Here is a 14916-nt window from a genome sequence, read left to right on the forward strand (position 1 = left end):
TAATTGCATTTTTATTTCCTTTACAAATAAAATATAATTTTCTTTCGTACTATGTAGTTCCCTGATGAAACGGTATAGAAAACTAGATAAAGAGTGAAATGAAGAGTTAAAAAGCGTAAATTAAAGTATTATGATTATAACCTATAACGTAACAACGAAACAGAAAAACGGTGAAGCTTGATAACTAATTAATAAAGCTTTTAGCAAAATTTAAAAAATTAACTATTAAATAAAACTGTTATTTAAATAGAATTGTCCAGTTCTGTTTATAAGCATAAAGCTATTTGATTACTAATTTTATTGATTTCGCTAAGAATTATTCCATTTATCAAGCACTTATGCCTAAAGAAATATTTGTTTAACGTTGTATATCGCAAAGTAATATTTTTCAAAATTAACATTTTTATGGAACAACAAATTTATTAATTCGGTATCAAAAATTCACACATGCAACAACATAAGTTTCACGATAGGATTCTCTTAAACATTCAAATGCGTAATATTAATTTTGTAGTTTTTTATATTGAGATAGTTTTTATTAAGTTTCTAATTTAGTTATACATTATTTAATTCAGTATTTCTTTTCTTATCAGTGGTTTCCAAACTTTCTTTAATCACAGCGTACTTTAGAAAATGTACAAATATTTTGATCCACTTTGTCGATAGATTCTAAAATTTACTCGAAAGAGGTATTTATATGTATCAAGATTGGAGTAAATTAGAGATGTATGATACAATTAAAAATACTGAAAAATCGTAGATACGTACGTTAGTCTAACGGCAGCGGCGCACCCTGTGGGAACCACTGTCATAGACAAAGGTTCCTTCGAGTTTGCTTCTTCAAATTTATAACGCGATAGCAGAATTTTAAAAGTTTCAGTAGCCAAGTCGCATAAATTCTAGACTACGAAACTTGTGATTTATAAGTTCGAATATTCTATCTTTTATTCATTCGCGAACACTCAAGCACTTTGTAACAATCAGTGTCAAACGAGGCGAAAGGGAGAAAACGCGTTGTGGTTAAATCTTGCGAATGATTCAATGAAAGCTGAAACGATGCTTTTGGAAAGAGAAACTGATACATATTTCCAATGAGATAAGTACGTTGTCTTCGTATGACTGAAAAGATGATCCTATTTTATCTTTTTCTATAACGGGTATTTCAACTTATATATACAACGCTGTGCTTGATAAAAACGTTCACGTAAGATACGCGAGATAAGATACAGACGTACGGACGTTGTTTATATTCGTAAATATTGTATACAAATGTAGAAATTTGACACGTCTTTGAACAGATACAAGTGAAATGCAAAGCGAACAAGCAGTACCGGAAGTCGAGGATACAACACATCGAATTAGAATATACGATATTATATCATCTCTTTATCATTACACAAGCGAGATGTGAAAATGAATAAGCGATTCTAGAAACTGATGATAGAATTCAATATCGTTATATTCTGTTTAAATTTTGATAGATAAGTTTCATTTTTGACTAACGACATTACCTTGAAATACGAAGAAGAACGTACCAAATTCAGTTACCCAATATTTTGTCACATCTTCCGCATACGAAGAAGAACCAATGACGTATCTTCTTCTACGGACCATTTCGACTGTTAAAAAAAAAAAAAAAAGAAAAGAAGAAGAAAGCAGGAGAAGCTCATCGAGACGTGGAAGTACTCGTAGATGGTGGGCGTTCAAGAAAACACGGTAAGGGGTGAGGTAAAAATTGGAAATTCGCTGTATTTCACTGGGATCGTCCATTTCTGGGAATGTTTCACCCTGACACGGTGTACCAGCCCCTTTGGCGAAAATGTGACCAATAAGAACGGTTATCTAGTGGCGCAGAATCCGCAGAATTCAACCCTTGTTGCGGCGAACAGTCTCGATTGGTGCGGTACGATCCAATCGCACGCTAGCCGATATTGATCTCCTTGAACGGGGGTTCAATTGTTGAAACTTTTTTATTGGCAAAGTTGTAAAGTGTTTTATGGCTGACGGGGAAACTGGCGGCGGCGGTGTTACGCGATGACCATGAGTTATTAAAATTGTCGAGGACGCTTCGATGCTTTTGCGAATTAATGGCGAGGATTCGCTGAAACGACCAACGGAATGGTTATTATAATTTTCTATTTTGGAGCGTTTGGTAAATTTCGTTCTCCCTATTACGTTCTCCGTTGCCAAATTTGCCATTTGATTTAAATTTGAACTCTTTCCTAGGTTATGCAAAATTGAAATATAGTTACAACCAAAGGTTTCCACAAACGTGTTTCTTAATACAGATATAACTATTTGAAAATTGCGACTGAAAATTTCAAATGTTCTTTGAAAATATCGTCTCGTCGAGTGTTAGATGCAGATTGTTGTCATAACGAAATGGATATTCATTGGGAAGGCGAAGGATGAAAAAACAGCCTCTCTTAAAATAACAGTTTAGAGAAAAATCATCGCCACTTTACTGTGTAAGCAAAAGTTACCCCCCCCCCCGTTGCGATATAATGGCATGTCGCGCTCGATAGTATGACAAACTCTACAAAAAATGCATAGGGGAGAATGAAAATATGTCAGGCATTTATAAACCTAGTCAAATTTATTTTCTATGAAGAAGATACGAATAGATTTCGCTTGATGCACATGACGATGTTGTGTTTTTATTTCCCGAATATCGATCGAATATCTTACACCGGATATGGACATTTCATAATATTATTTAGAAACTGAAATAGAAGGAAAAAAGAGTGGAGGATAGAAGAAGAAAGCGAAACGGTAGAAGCAATAACAAGCTTTTCCTTTAAGAGGAGGATCGGCAAAGAGGGTATACAGAGTAACAAGAGGGATGGGAATGGAAGGAAAGAAGAGGAAAGAGAAGAAAGAGAAGTGAAATTGCAATACACGTAACAAAATCAAAAAAACAAATACCACACTTCTACTTGTCGATATATATACTGGAATTTACTAATATTTCAATTCGTTAACAATAATATAATATGTATTCGTAGAAATCAAACGAATGATTCAATTATAAGTTAGATTTCATTTAAATTTCATTTTTCCCTCGAACAAATGTCTCGTGTGCGCGAGTCACCCTAATAAATCAGAAATTCAGTTCTGCGTGTCCCATGATCGATAGTGCGAATCGCAGAGAGAATATCGGCTATAACGAATCGAAATATATTCTGTCACGTGCGTACATCTGCAAGGGTGGAGACGATTGTCTAATATATTCGTACAAATAGACATCAATATACATATTCAAATATACTCGGTATTTCAAAAAGAAATATTTCAACAGCGACGACCATTTCTTTTAGCGTTACCCTGTGCTTGAAGGACATCCTTCACGCAGTAATTAATTTTATAATAAAGCGAAATCGTAAGAAATAATTGTTTGCTTCTTCATTAATATCGCGTTATTTACTCTTTGTCTAATTGCGAAGTGCAAACATATTATAAATAATGTCAATGCAGCAGACAATGAAACTTTACGTCATTTTTCAAGAAAATGGTTGAGTCGCGACCTGTGGTTCCTCCGAAATCTTTTGTTCCTCAACAACTTTGTTTGACACGAGTTCTATACGATGCAATAAAAAATTGATTTTAATATTTTAATATAATAATTAGATAGTGGTCACGACGCTCATTTTTCATACATTCAGTACAGTTCAATCGGTTATCGATGTTCCGAGTTCATCTTCTCCTTGATACTCGTTAGGTCGATACTCTAAATTAACGTTTCCACTGCTCGTTTTTTGGACAAGTACAAACTTTAGGCCAAACTTTACGGAACACCCAGTATATACATTATATACGAAAGCGAGGCGTATAGAATGGCGCAATACACGAAATGCGCGATTTATGTAATCGGTCCCGATGCAAGGAGGATGATTTAGGATAGTGGGAGACGTAATTCACCGAACGATTTGGTTGATCGAATTGCCAAAACGCGTCTATCGGTTCGATTGATTAAAAGCTCGGCTGCGCTTTTGGGGTGGCCTGATTGAAAGTCATATTCATACGGGAACGGGGAAGGCTGCGTTTTGTCGAGATCGTGTTATCGTTTCTCCTAGGATCAACCCCTACGACGAACAACCCCTAATTTTATTCATTACGTATCTGTTCAGTTTGGTTAAATGTTGGATTGTGCAGCGACGATTAACGCGCAATTTATTCGATTAACGAATGTGTTGAACAATACGCGAATGCTGTAAACGAACGAATAAATGTTAATTGGCAGATTTGAGTGGGTTATGGAGTTTGTACGATATGTACGAACCTATAACGAGGGATTGAAAAAAATTGGATACATTGGGATCGTCTTTAGGTGAAGCGAAGGCGTTATACAAAATAACAATACATACGATACTACGATGTCGACGTATACGATACTATTTGCGATTGTCGATGATATCGCGTATTTTTCCATTTCTCCGAGAGAAAACTTTTGCGATAAAGAATAAAAATTGATCGTCCATGGAATCGCAAGCCCGAGAGTAGACTTTGTTCGTTAAGGTTCGTCGGGCAAGGAACAGTAAGAATTTATTGAGCAAGAAAGAACACTAGGGATGATGACATTTATAATCTTTCACGAGAATCATAGATCAACGATGTTTTTGCTCGGCTTACAGGGGTGTCTTTGCACGCTGAATTCGATTTTAATTATTATTAATCGTCCTTCGTCACCGGCAGGGGTACTAGACTTTCCTCGTTTTCCCGCATAGCTTTCATGCTAATGTTCATTAGCTTTTAATCTTTCTGACAGCGAATACAAAGTTAGCAAAGAAATTGCTTCACACGAATTACGCAATTTAAACGATCAATATGACAACGATAATACGTTGACGTACGTGAAATAAAGATATCTGTAGCGGCACACGAGTTAGAGGACAATTTAATTTATGTTGTAGTTTTGCCTCGGAGTATCAAGGTTGTTAGGATACACGTAATATAAGAATAAATAAACTCCGGGCAAAACAAGGTCGCCGCTACGTACAATCGTCGAACGAAGACGAATTCGAATTTTCCGACTCTCCTCCGACCAGTATAAATAAACGAACGCAACCGAAAAGAGTTACAGTCAGTCGTCGATCAGTTATCACTCAGTTATCAACGAAGTATCAGCGATCTAATTAGCGATCCTATTTTACGACGTATACACTGTACGAGCGTCTCAGCGAATATAGCCTGTATACTAATTTAAAATATATTCGACGGTTTTAACAACGAGCAACAATCTCGTCATTAAACCTCACCGACCAACAATTCTCTGCACATAAACCTCTATATATCTACTATTTGATGTGCAAAATCTCGAAATATCGATACCCTAAATTGATTATTATTTCTTCTCTTTTTTTTTTTTGCAACTCGTTGATACGTAATTGATTATGGTGTTACAGGGAACGAACCACCGAACGTGGAAACGTAGGCTTTTATCGTCGTTGCAAAGTGACGACCGAGGAAAACAAAGTAGCGACTACTTAAGAGGAGAGTATCGAACCACTTAAGCACTAATCTGTCGAGGAACGTCCTCTTTATTCGGCCCTGTCAGGGGTGGTTTGTGTACACTGGCCAGTGTACGTGGCAACCCCTTGTAGGTGGGGTGTATCCTGCGTAGCTCGTCGCAAGGGTAAGTAACTTTTGTCTCTCGTGGACACGCGATTCTACTAGCGGGGGTCTTTCACGAGAATTTCGGCGCACGTAGATGGAAGCTAGCCACTCAGAATGGTCAGTTTATGTGGTTTCTGGATATTTATGGGGTGCAGGAACGATCCGAGGGACCGAATCACCGCTACCAGCTATATATCCTACAAATTGGACGCGGAAACTCGTGAAAATGCGAGCCAATGGCATGATCGAATTTCCGCCGTTCGCATGCATTCGCTCTATCGAGCTTTCGAATACTCGTATCCCGTTTAATGTTTTCGAAAAGACGGGTGGTTTATCTATAGATACACAATGACTCTCGAAAGTATTCGAACGTTTACCATAGAACGTTCTACGCTAAACTTTTTTAAACTTCGCTAACGCTATAACGAGATGCGATTATCGTAGTTACGTTGTTAAAGTTTGAAATAAAAAAAAATAGAATGGAAGAATAGAATGAAAAGAATGGATATGAAAAGGAAAGGTGTTACTTAGGATCTTTTAAAAATACAAACTTTAAAAAAGCAACGAGTCATACGTATTGCAAGGTATCGAAGCTTAATACGAAGTAAATGATACGATGAATTACGTGTAACTGTATATGTATATTGCGTTATGGTGCGCCGTACGCGAGCACTTGTAATTTAATATTCGCACCCCGTGAACACGTTCATTACTTAAGTCCACACCCGGTACAATGCATCCCTTTGCTCGTATATCCATGATCATTCTACCAGGACTAATGCACCGTGTGGCCAAATGCTCGATGCGATTTAAATGCCAGGGGTTAGTCAAGTATCTCGTCTACGGTAGTTAACACCCTCGATACAGTTTGCGCGAGCAATTCCCTCTACCTTCTTTCCTCCAGGGACTTGTTAACAGCCGTTTCATTCGCAATCCACGTCTGCTGTCGTTTATTTGCATTTTTTGTTCTTTAAGCTAATTTAGTAGCGTAACGTTATCGTGTTCAGTTGAAAAAGTTTACGTCGTTCGGAAGGAATTACATCGATCGTTCTTTGTAAGAAGAAACGCACGAAATTACTTTAGCCGTGGAATAAAGGACATAGATAAAGATAAAGATGAAGGAACAGTTTTCATAAACTCAATTATCGTAACGATCGTAAGATGTAGTAAGGTTTCGATAAATTTTCTAACGATTTCAACTTGTTTGACGAATTATGCTATGTGATATTTCATTTTAGTGGTCGCTGGGGGTATTTCTTGCGTTGAAACATTTGACGCGATACATTATACGAGGGAGTTAATGTAACGAGCCAAATTACGAGCGACACGTGTGCTAATTCGAGTTTATAATTTTAACGGCGCGTACAGAAACGATGCGACGATTCTCGCTGATTTAATTAACCCCAGGGGTTCCATTTCGTCCGTCGTTTCGAGTAACGCGTCCTCGATGCTTTTTAAGAAAAGTGGTCATAGGAATAGCGACCAACTGTAACGAATCAGTTTATAGTAGCGTTGTCAGCGTAGTAGACCGTCGCTATTAACAGCAACGTCTTAATAATTTTTATGTTATAAGTTATACAGAATACACCAAACGAAACAAAGTTCTTTGAAATAAACGGAATTAATAAAAATTAATTATCGGAAACTCGTGGATATTTACGACGTCGACGAACCGTCTACCGAGGCAGGGTCGTTCGAATTAATTACACTTCGATGCAATTTTTCTCTGTCCCATGGATACAAATCGGAATAGAACTCGAGGGAAGCTCCTTGGTTTCCATGGCTCTTGGATTTTCGTTGTATCGTTAGGGTGGTGCCCTGCCGCGCTTCCGGTATCCGGTTCCGCCAGCTATTTTTATACCAAGGGGGCCAAGGGAGCGATGATTCCATGGAATCTGAAAAGTCAGTCGAGCGAAAACGGCGACCGCGTACGAAAAGGGAGAACGAATCTGTAAGGGAAGAAACAGTGGAGATAGAAAGGGGATGAGACGAGCTAGCGATACGTCGTCACATCCGCTTGGACGAACAGAGAATCACGACGTGTCATTTGTCAGCGAGATGCTTTTTCCGGAAACTCGCCGTTCGCAGGGAGTTCGCCGGAAGTCGCCACGCTAATCGTTCTATAGAAAATGCGCACGCTCGGTGTTTATTCGATTGGATCGAGCCGTGGTTGTATATAACAGTAGAATCGCAGAAGAACACGACAGCTTTATTGTCTCTTCTATTGTATCAACTTTATTGTATCGTTCAGTTATTAAAATTAAATTAAAATTAAATCAAAATATGTTCAATTTTTGATTTCATCGAGTTCGTTTCGAAGTTTAGATGTTATTAAAACGATAACTTATATTTACATACTTGGCGACCATAACCGAAAACCCTCTTAAACTCTGTACCAAGCAGTAAAGAGAAACGAATATCGTAGAACGTCAAAGTGATTATAAAACATCGTTATTAAATATCCAAGATCGTCGTGTTATAAATCATCGTCTTCGTCAGAGAGAACTCGAGCAGAAATCGTTCTACGCATAAATTCTCTTCGAATTTACGATTCACGGTTGTCGCATTAGACACGGGTAACTTTTTATGGTGATTTCGATAGCCGCACACGCTTCGCTCTTGCTCTCGGTGCGCATCCCCCACGCGTATCGAGAATTTGTCGAATCATCCTCGACTGAACTCGCAAGGGCTTGTTCCATTGTACTCTTTTAGGGTCTTGTTACGTATCAGCATTCCCTTTCTTCCGGCGGCGAGAAAATCGTAAACTATATGAGGTAGAAACATCTAAATACGAACGAATTGTGTTGGATGAATATTATAGGACCGACGTGTAAGGTTCGTAAGGAAGCGACTTTCCAATAGATTTCACTTTTACCACGAGTGTATATCTGATAAATTATAATGCTGTAAACAACTGGAGAATTATAAGAAAGATTTAAAAGGTAGCGATAATATTTGCAGACTAGGGAACTTCACCTGAAAATTTTCTTTCTACCGTACGTTGAGCGAAAAAACACAGACTTACAAGAATACTCGTCGTCTTTGTGACTCATCGAATTCGCGTGGAAAAGTTCCTTACAACAGTTCGCACAGATAAACAGATCGAGATAAATGGATTCCTCGAATAAATTCTGAGAACTATCCTTCGAAAGACGTATTTATTCCCTGGCTCGCATAATGCAAACTTGTATCTTATCTACATATCTGAAGCAATAGTAGTGGGTAGGGTAGACCATAATCTGGCACGGAGACGATCGAAACCTTTCAGAAAAATGAATTTATTCCTGGATTTATGTCCATCGTTTGCCGTCGTCTCGCTCATAAATCATCTGTATCCAAAACGGAGATGAACTCGCACAGTAGCACGCGAAGGAACAACAGCCTTCGGTACGAAACTTTGGCAAGTTTTCCCTCGACCGCGTATAGAATTCTTTCTATCCCTCACCCTTTGCTCGTAGTTAATCCTCCTGTATTGTTAAACGTCACGTGAAACGCCGTGTCCACAGAACGAATTATGATTCTCCCCCGAGAGAATCTTTCTTTCTTTTGTCACGAGTGCACTGGAAAATATAGTTTGATAACAGAAGTGGATTTTTGTAACGATATCGTAACAGTAGCGAGACGGTTTGCCTTTTCTAAAAAGTAATTGACGTTGCTTCGGGTATTTATGCCAACAAAATTATGTTACGAATAACACAGCATTGATTCCTTCTTTAAAGCTATAACGTATCATTCGCGGTAAATAATCAAGAGGAAGAGTTATAATATTATCGAAAAATATAACGATAATAAAGAATTTAGCAAAGCGAAAACTCGTCGACGCCGTAGTTTTTGGGACGAATTTCTGGGATAGAAGTCAGTTGGAATTGACAGTAACCAGGAGAGCCCGGCTCCAGACTTCCTGGCGCCGTCGCGACGCTTCCCAGCTTTTGGCAAAACATATCCTATCTCGTCGTATCCTGAAGCGGGCGCCTAGTTTTTTTATGGCCACCGCCAGTACGACCCCCGGTTCCAGGCTTCCGAAGTTCCCCCATAAAATCTATTCTCCTCGTTGCTCTGCCCCCGACGACTTCTCTATATCTGGTTGCATCCTCCTCTGCAGACTGTTCCTCTTCTTTGCGAAAACTACCTTGTAGCTTGTGCCGATGGCGGAGATTCTGTTCATGGAATGGGAAACGGCACGTGTCGGTCTAGGAGATTAGTTTCGGAATAAGAATGGGCTCGGGTGCTCGATCATCGAATTACTACGAAAAGACGATACAAGGATCTAGCGTAATAATTCGATTGTTGGTTTGATAGGAGCGCGGCGGGTCTAAAAGATCGTCAATTTTTAGACATTCGCAGAGATTAGCGGTTATTCGCCAAGATAAAAGTTTCGTAATCGTCAAATGAGATTATTTAACGAAGAAATTGATAAAAATTGTCTCGAGCGATGTGAAACCCTCGCACATTACATAATCGAGCAAAGTCTTTCGCCAGTTTCGACATCCGCGACAAATTTCTGTTATTTTCAAAATTTCACGCTATATCTCTCAATCTTGCGCAAGCAAAATCGTAGAAACAATTTTATTCGACGATTTGATCTGAAACGACCCTGCTGCCAGCATATCAGTCACAAAAGGAATAACGACGTTTTATACCCCTGAAAAGGTTCAAAAGCTCCGATAACGTTAGAAAGCTATGTTTGCTAGCGGGCAGACGTTCGGGTAGTTGACTCATTCTTACAACTTCCATGTATCTAGCTCCACTGATATCAATCTGATTCGGTCCTCGATAAAGTTTCTCCTAGGTACATGAGATGTATATAATGGAGAAAGTTTCTAGGATGGGTGTAGCAACGATTCGACGACAGGGTGCATCGCGAACGATGGATAGGACAAAGGGGGTGATAAACTTGTCCGAGAGAGAGAAAGGAGCGGGAAATTGCTAGATGGAGGCATCTCCGGGGGTTGTTCCTATATTTATTGCCATTGAAGGGCCGAGGAACGGTGCTAGTATCTCCCGGTTTGCTCCAAAAATGAGTTGCCTGGAGATCGCCTGACAAACTGATTCGTTCGTGGATCCAACAGCCACATGGAGATGTTGATCAAGTTAGGACGTCGGAGATGGATGCTTTGTCTTCCGTGTTTGCTTCGCCGAAATAGGGCGGGGGATAACGAATGATTTTTAATTGCGCGGCAGCGATTTATGGAAAAAGTGCGAAAGAATTTCGTTAGCGAGCAGTAAGAACTTCGTGAAAACTTTAATAACTTCACGTGTTGCAAAATTATCATTATTAATACATTCGCGTGTAACGTATTGATCGATGATATTATACTTTCTATATGCGCGACATAAAACAAAATAAAACAAACAACAGGGCAAATAAACGAGTACCGCTTGAATATTACTTCAACTTTGTAACATTTTACGAATTCTGTAATTATAAGGGTGCACTCAGACCCTGAGTAGAAGAGAAGAATACTATACCCTTAGGAAGTGCGATAAATTGTATTTTCCAATTAACGTTGATACCGTTTGTCGCGATAAAAATTTCACAAACCTTCGAACGTATGATAAAAATTTATTCATTACACAAAACGCTTACGTACTCATAAAAATGTATTATCAGCTCGACGTAAGCGGTGCTTGCTCCATCTTGGAGTCCCCGCAGGAAACGGATGATAAGGCAGGCCAAGGCTAACGTTTTCCACAAGAGAGAAAACATTTTCCTCGTGCGGTAAAAAAGCAGAAATGAATGAAAATTGGATTATAAGCGCCGTCCTGGCAACTGTCCAACCGAAACTTTTCTCTTTGACGCTGGAAGCGCGAGATTTATCTGGTGCTATCCACTTTTCAATCGATGTCGGTTTGTCCTGGTTTCTCAAATACACGCTTCCGAAACCCTCGAGAACGCTCTTAAAATGTATTACGTTTATTTCCTGTAAAAGCGTGTCGTATCGAAATAACCTTTGCGCGTAAAATGATAAAATGATTCTCTTTGTTTCTTGGTACCACTTGTCTATTTTTTTTATCGACGGAACAAGCGCAATTATTACAGTTTTTGAAAGACGGACGAATATAATTTGAAAAATGATGCGTTGGACGAGAATCGGTTGTTAAAGTTGTAACGTTGCTGTAACGACGACAAAGTAGAGGTAATTATTAAGATTTTTGGCAACGAAATACTGGCTCCGTTCCTATTCTCTTCACGCGTGACGCCAAGTCGGCTATGAATACGCTTTTTCCGTGTCAATAGATTTCTCAATTCCGATGATTTTCTTCTTAAAAAACCTACTTCGTATTTTACAAGAGACGTTTGCACGGTTATCGCATAATTAGTATTCAGTTTCTCGAAAAATGAATTACCGCTATAAGTATATACATAAATAATGGCAAATTCCAACGCGTTTGGAAAAATATCGTTCGTAATATCGTCGCTTGCTCTCTACTTGCGATCGCTTCGTAATACAAAAGTTGCATAAACCGTACGTCGAACCGAGCGAGCGAGTATGATTAAAGTTTCCGGGCTGGTTGAAAAATCACGTAAACGCAGTCGGGTTGTCCTCGAGGCATTTGAAATGCAGGTCGTGCCCACGTATCCCGAGCTATTTGCCCGCTACGTATATCGAGCATCGCCCACGCTCTGCCGGTTTATGCACAGGTGCATTCTGTTGGGCGACAACGACAACGTGAAAAAGACGCCTACGTTTATTTTTCTTTCGTAGCGCCGCCGACGCGCGAAGAATGCGAGGAACGCGCGAGCTTACGCGTCTTGTGGGTGGCCTACGCGATTACAAGAAGCAACAGGCTGTTAATCGTCCTTCTCGTCATTTTATTCGCCACAATTTCACGGCGTGTCGATCGCCGTGGACGTTGGTCACCGCGTTGCGAGGAAATCGACGACCACTTCCTTCGTGTGTAGATAAATACCGGATGGCCGATATGTGTCATACTTTTCCGCGTAACTCTTTTAATTTCGACCTCGTTACGTAATAATCCAACGAGAAACGGAGATAACAACGATTTTCGGGAAGTCGCAGGGGAGAAGCATACGGGAATCATGCTGGTACACGAACGTTTATTTTGAACGAATAATGAACTGGCGACTGGTACTTGGCCTGGTAAAAGTGGTATATGCGGTAGAGCGAGTGGCTCGTTTTAGAGGCTGTATAGTGGATTTAAAATGAAGCGTGAAGATTTATGTTTGTCCTGTGTACTTGATACGTGCGATATCGGTTTTTCTACGATATCCAGATCAAGTTGAAGTTCGTGATTAAGCGTGACTCGAATCAAGAGTGTCGATTTTCGCAGGTATTGGACTTTTTACGACAAAGAAGTAAGTTTGTCAATAATTAGCAATATCGCCTATGCAAATAACATCAGCGTTCACTTCCTCTACACTTTAGCAACCTTATAACTTATTCGTATCGTGGGTCAGAGATCGTGTAATTATACGTAATCGTGTATTTCCCGTTGGCGGACAGTAAGACACGTTTTCTGTATATTCTATGCCTCAAATCATACAGACGTCCCAGAAAACTCGAGAGACAGAAGACTCGTTGAACGAAAGACGAGCAGTTTTTTTAACAAGGCGAACTACGCGAGTAATATACGATAACGAAAAAACGTGATGTCATCGACACATTCATACTGTACGAAGGAGAGTAATATTTTTGGATTTCAGTCTCACGCTATTACTCAGCAGGTTAAATTTGCATGTGACAAAAACAAGATAGAAGAGTGAAAAATCGGGACGGAGATTCTCTTCCGTTTGTGTTCGTTTCTAGCGAATTCTTGTTATTCGATTTCGCGGAATACGATACACGGAGTAGCGTAAAGCGCGTTACATCATTGCGTACTACGAAACGTACACGGTTCTGAATGGAGACTGGCTGGCATGACCAAATTTGGTGCGGTCTCGATTCTGTACCCGATGCTGAATTTGTTTCCAAGTTTACTTACAACTTGTACGGACCTCCTAACACGTTTTCATGGAAATCTATTATTTTTCGCGCATTTTGTCAGATAATTCTCAGCGAACCAGCGAACTTTTTAAATCGTTTTCTTAATGTCGTTAGATTTCACGGCTTTTCAGGAAGCGAGACATTCGAAGATCGTTCGCTGTGTTTTCTTGTCATGCGTGTGATTGGTTCTTTTTATTTTTAGAGGAGAGTCTGTTTATTTGGATTAGTTATTTGGATGAAGCCAGGGAAGTGCGTAGCGCGGCGAGGCCCGCGCGTGATTGTTATCGATCATCGTGTTATTGAAATTTTCTGAAACGAAGAATATCGCGTAATTAAATATCTTGCGATTTGCAAATTACCTGCATAATTATCATATTATGAGAAATTTTATCAGAAATATTATCAGAAATTTTCTGCATAATTTTCAAATTTATTTAAACTACATCCTTTTGTAATCGGATAGTAAGAAACACATAATACAGTTGATTACGAACATTTTTAACGAAATGTAAAATGTTTTTAACAAATTCCTAAACAAATATAGTAATATTGATATCTTGAGGTAATACGATTTTCAAGTGAATTTTTAAGAGCGAATGTAAAAATAAAACGTTTAAGGATTTAGCGATAGGAATGTAATAGTACTTAAGAAGATATACTTTACTGGTATTATTCATCGTATTTATAGACGTACTAACTAATATCCGACTATGCCTAATACACGAAACAAGATTTCTAAAAGATAATAGCACTTTTATTTATTTATTTATTTACTTTTTATTTATTTATTTACTCACATAAAATTATTGCACCTTTTATAATTAAAATCTTCGATCGGATATTACAATTACAAATATTAGATATTGGACATTAAAATTTCACTGTTATAAATATCGCCGCAACTATACGTTAGAATGCGTTAAAACGATATAACGAGTATATTCCTGATTCGAAGTAATCCAGTTAAAAAAGAAACTAGAAAAAAAAACGTTCGTCAATTGTCGTCTCGTTCGGAAAGGGTACTCAAGGCGCCTTAATTTTTTCGTGACACGCGCCGTCACTGACCTTGAACGAGAGGAACGCTCGAAACTGAAACGGCGGAGTCGTAAGAGTGTTGTCGGACGTGTGGTTGTGCCCGAAGTGACAAATTGATTTTGTGCAACGAAACAGGGCTTCTTTTCTGTCTATGGATATTTTTTACGGTGAGTAGAATGTACGAATAGCCGGATAATATCGCGAAACCGACGGCTGGTGGCGATGCTGCCGGTTCCTATTGATTTTTCCGTGATTTCCGACAGATGGGCGTGCTGCTCTCGTTTAGACTTTTCCAATCGTTCCTGCTCGTTTTCACACCGAT

General features: G+C 39.0%; 1 protein-coding gene across 7 annotated transcripts in view; it reads left to right on the forward strand.

Moving 5' to 3' along the window:
* The first annotated feature begins 5482 nt into the window (after positions 1-5482).
* The window catches only part of Rhea (Talin_middle and talin-RS domain-containing protein rhea), a 157235-nt gene continuing 147801 nt past the window's right edge, over positions 5483-14916 (forward strand). For 3 of the 7 annotated variants that reach the window (XR_011800807.1, XR_011800813.1, XM_072011346.1), the window contains exon 1: positions 14614-14761. The gene's annotated coding sequence lies outside the window, so the exon portion shown is untranslated. Of the gene's footprint in view, positions 5633-12339; positions 12932-14612; positions 14762-14916 lie in introns of those variants that run through there. The other 4 variants (XR_011800809.1, XR_011800808.1, XM_072011347.1 and 1 more) reach the window with 4 other exon arrangements.

This window comes from Bombus fervidus, chromosome 10, assembly GCF_041682495.2.
Source record: "Bombus fervidus isolate BK054 chromosome 10, iyBomFerv1, whole genome shotgun sequence".
NCBI lineage: Eukaryota > Metazoa > Arthropoda > Insecta > Hymenoptera > Apidae > Bombus > Bombus fervidus.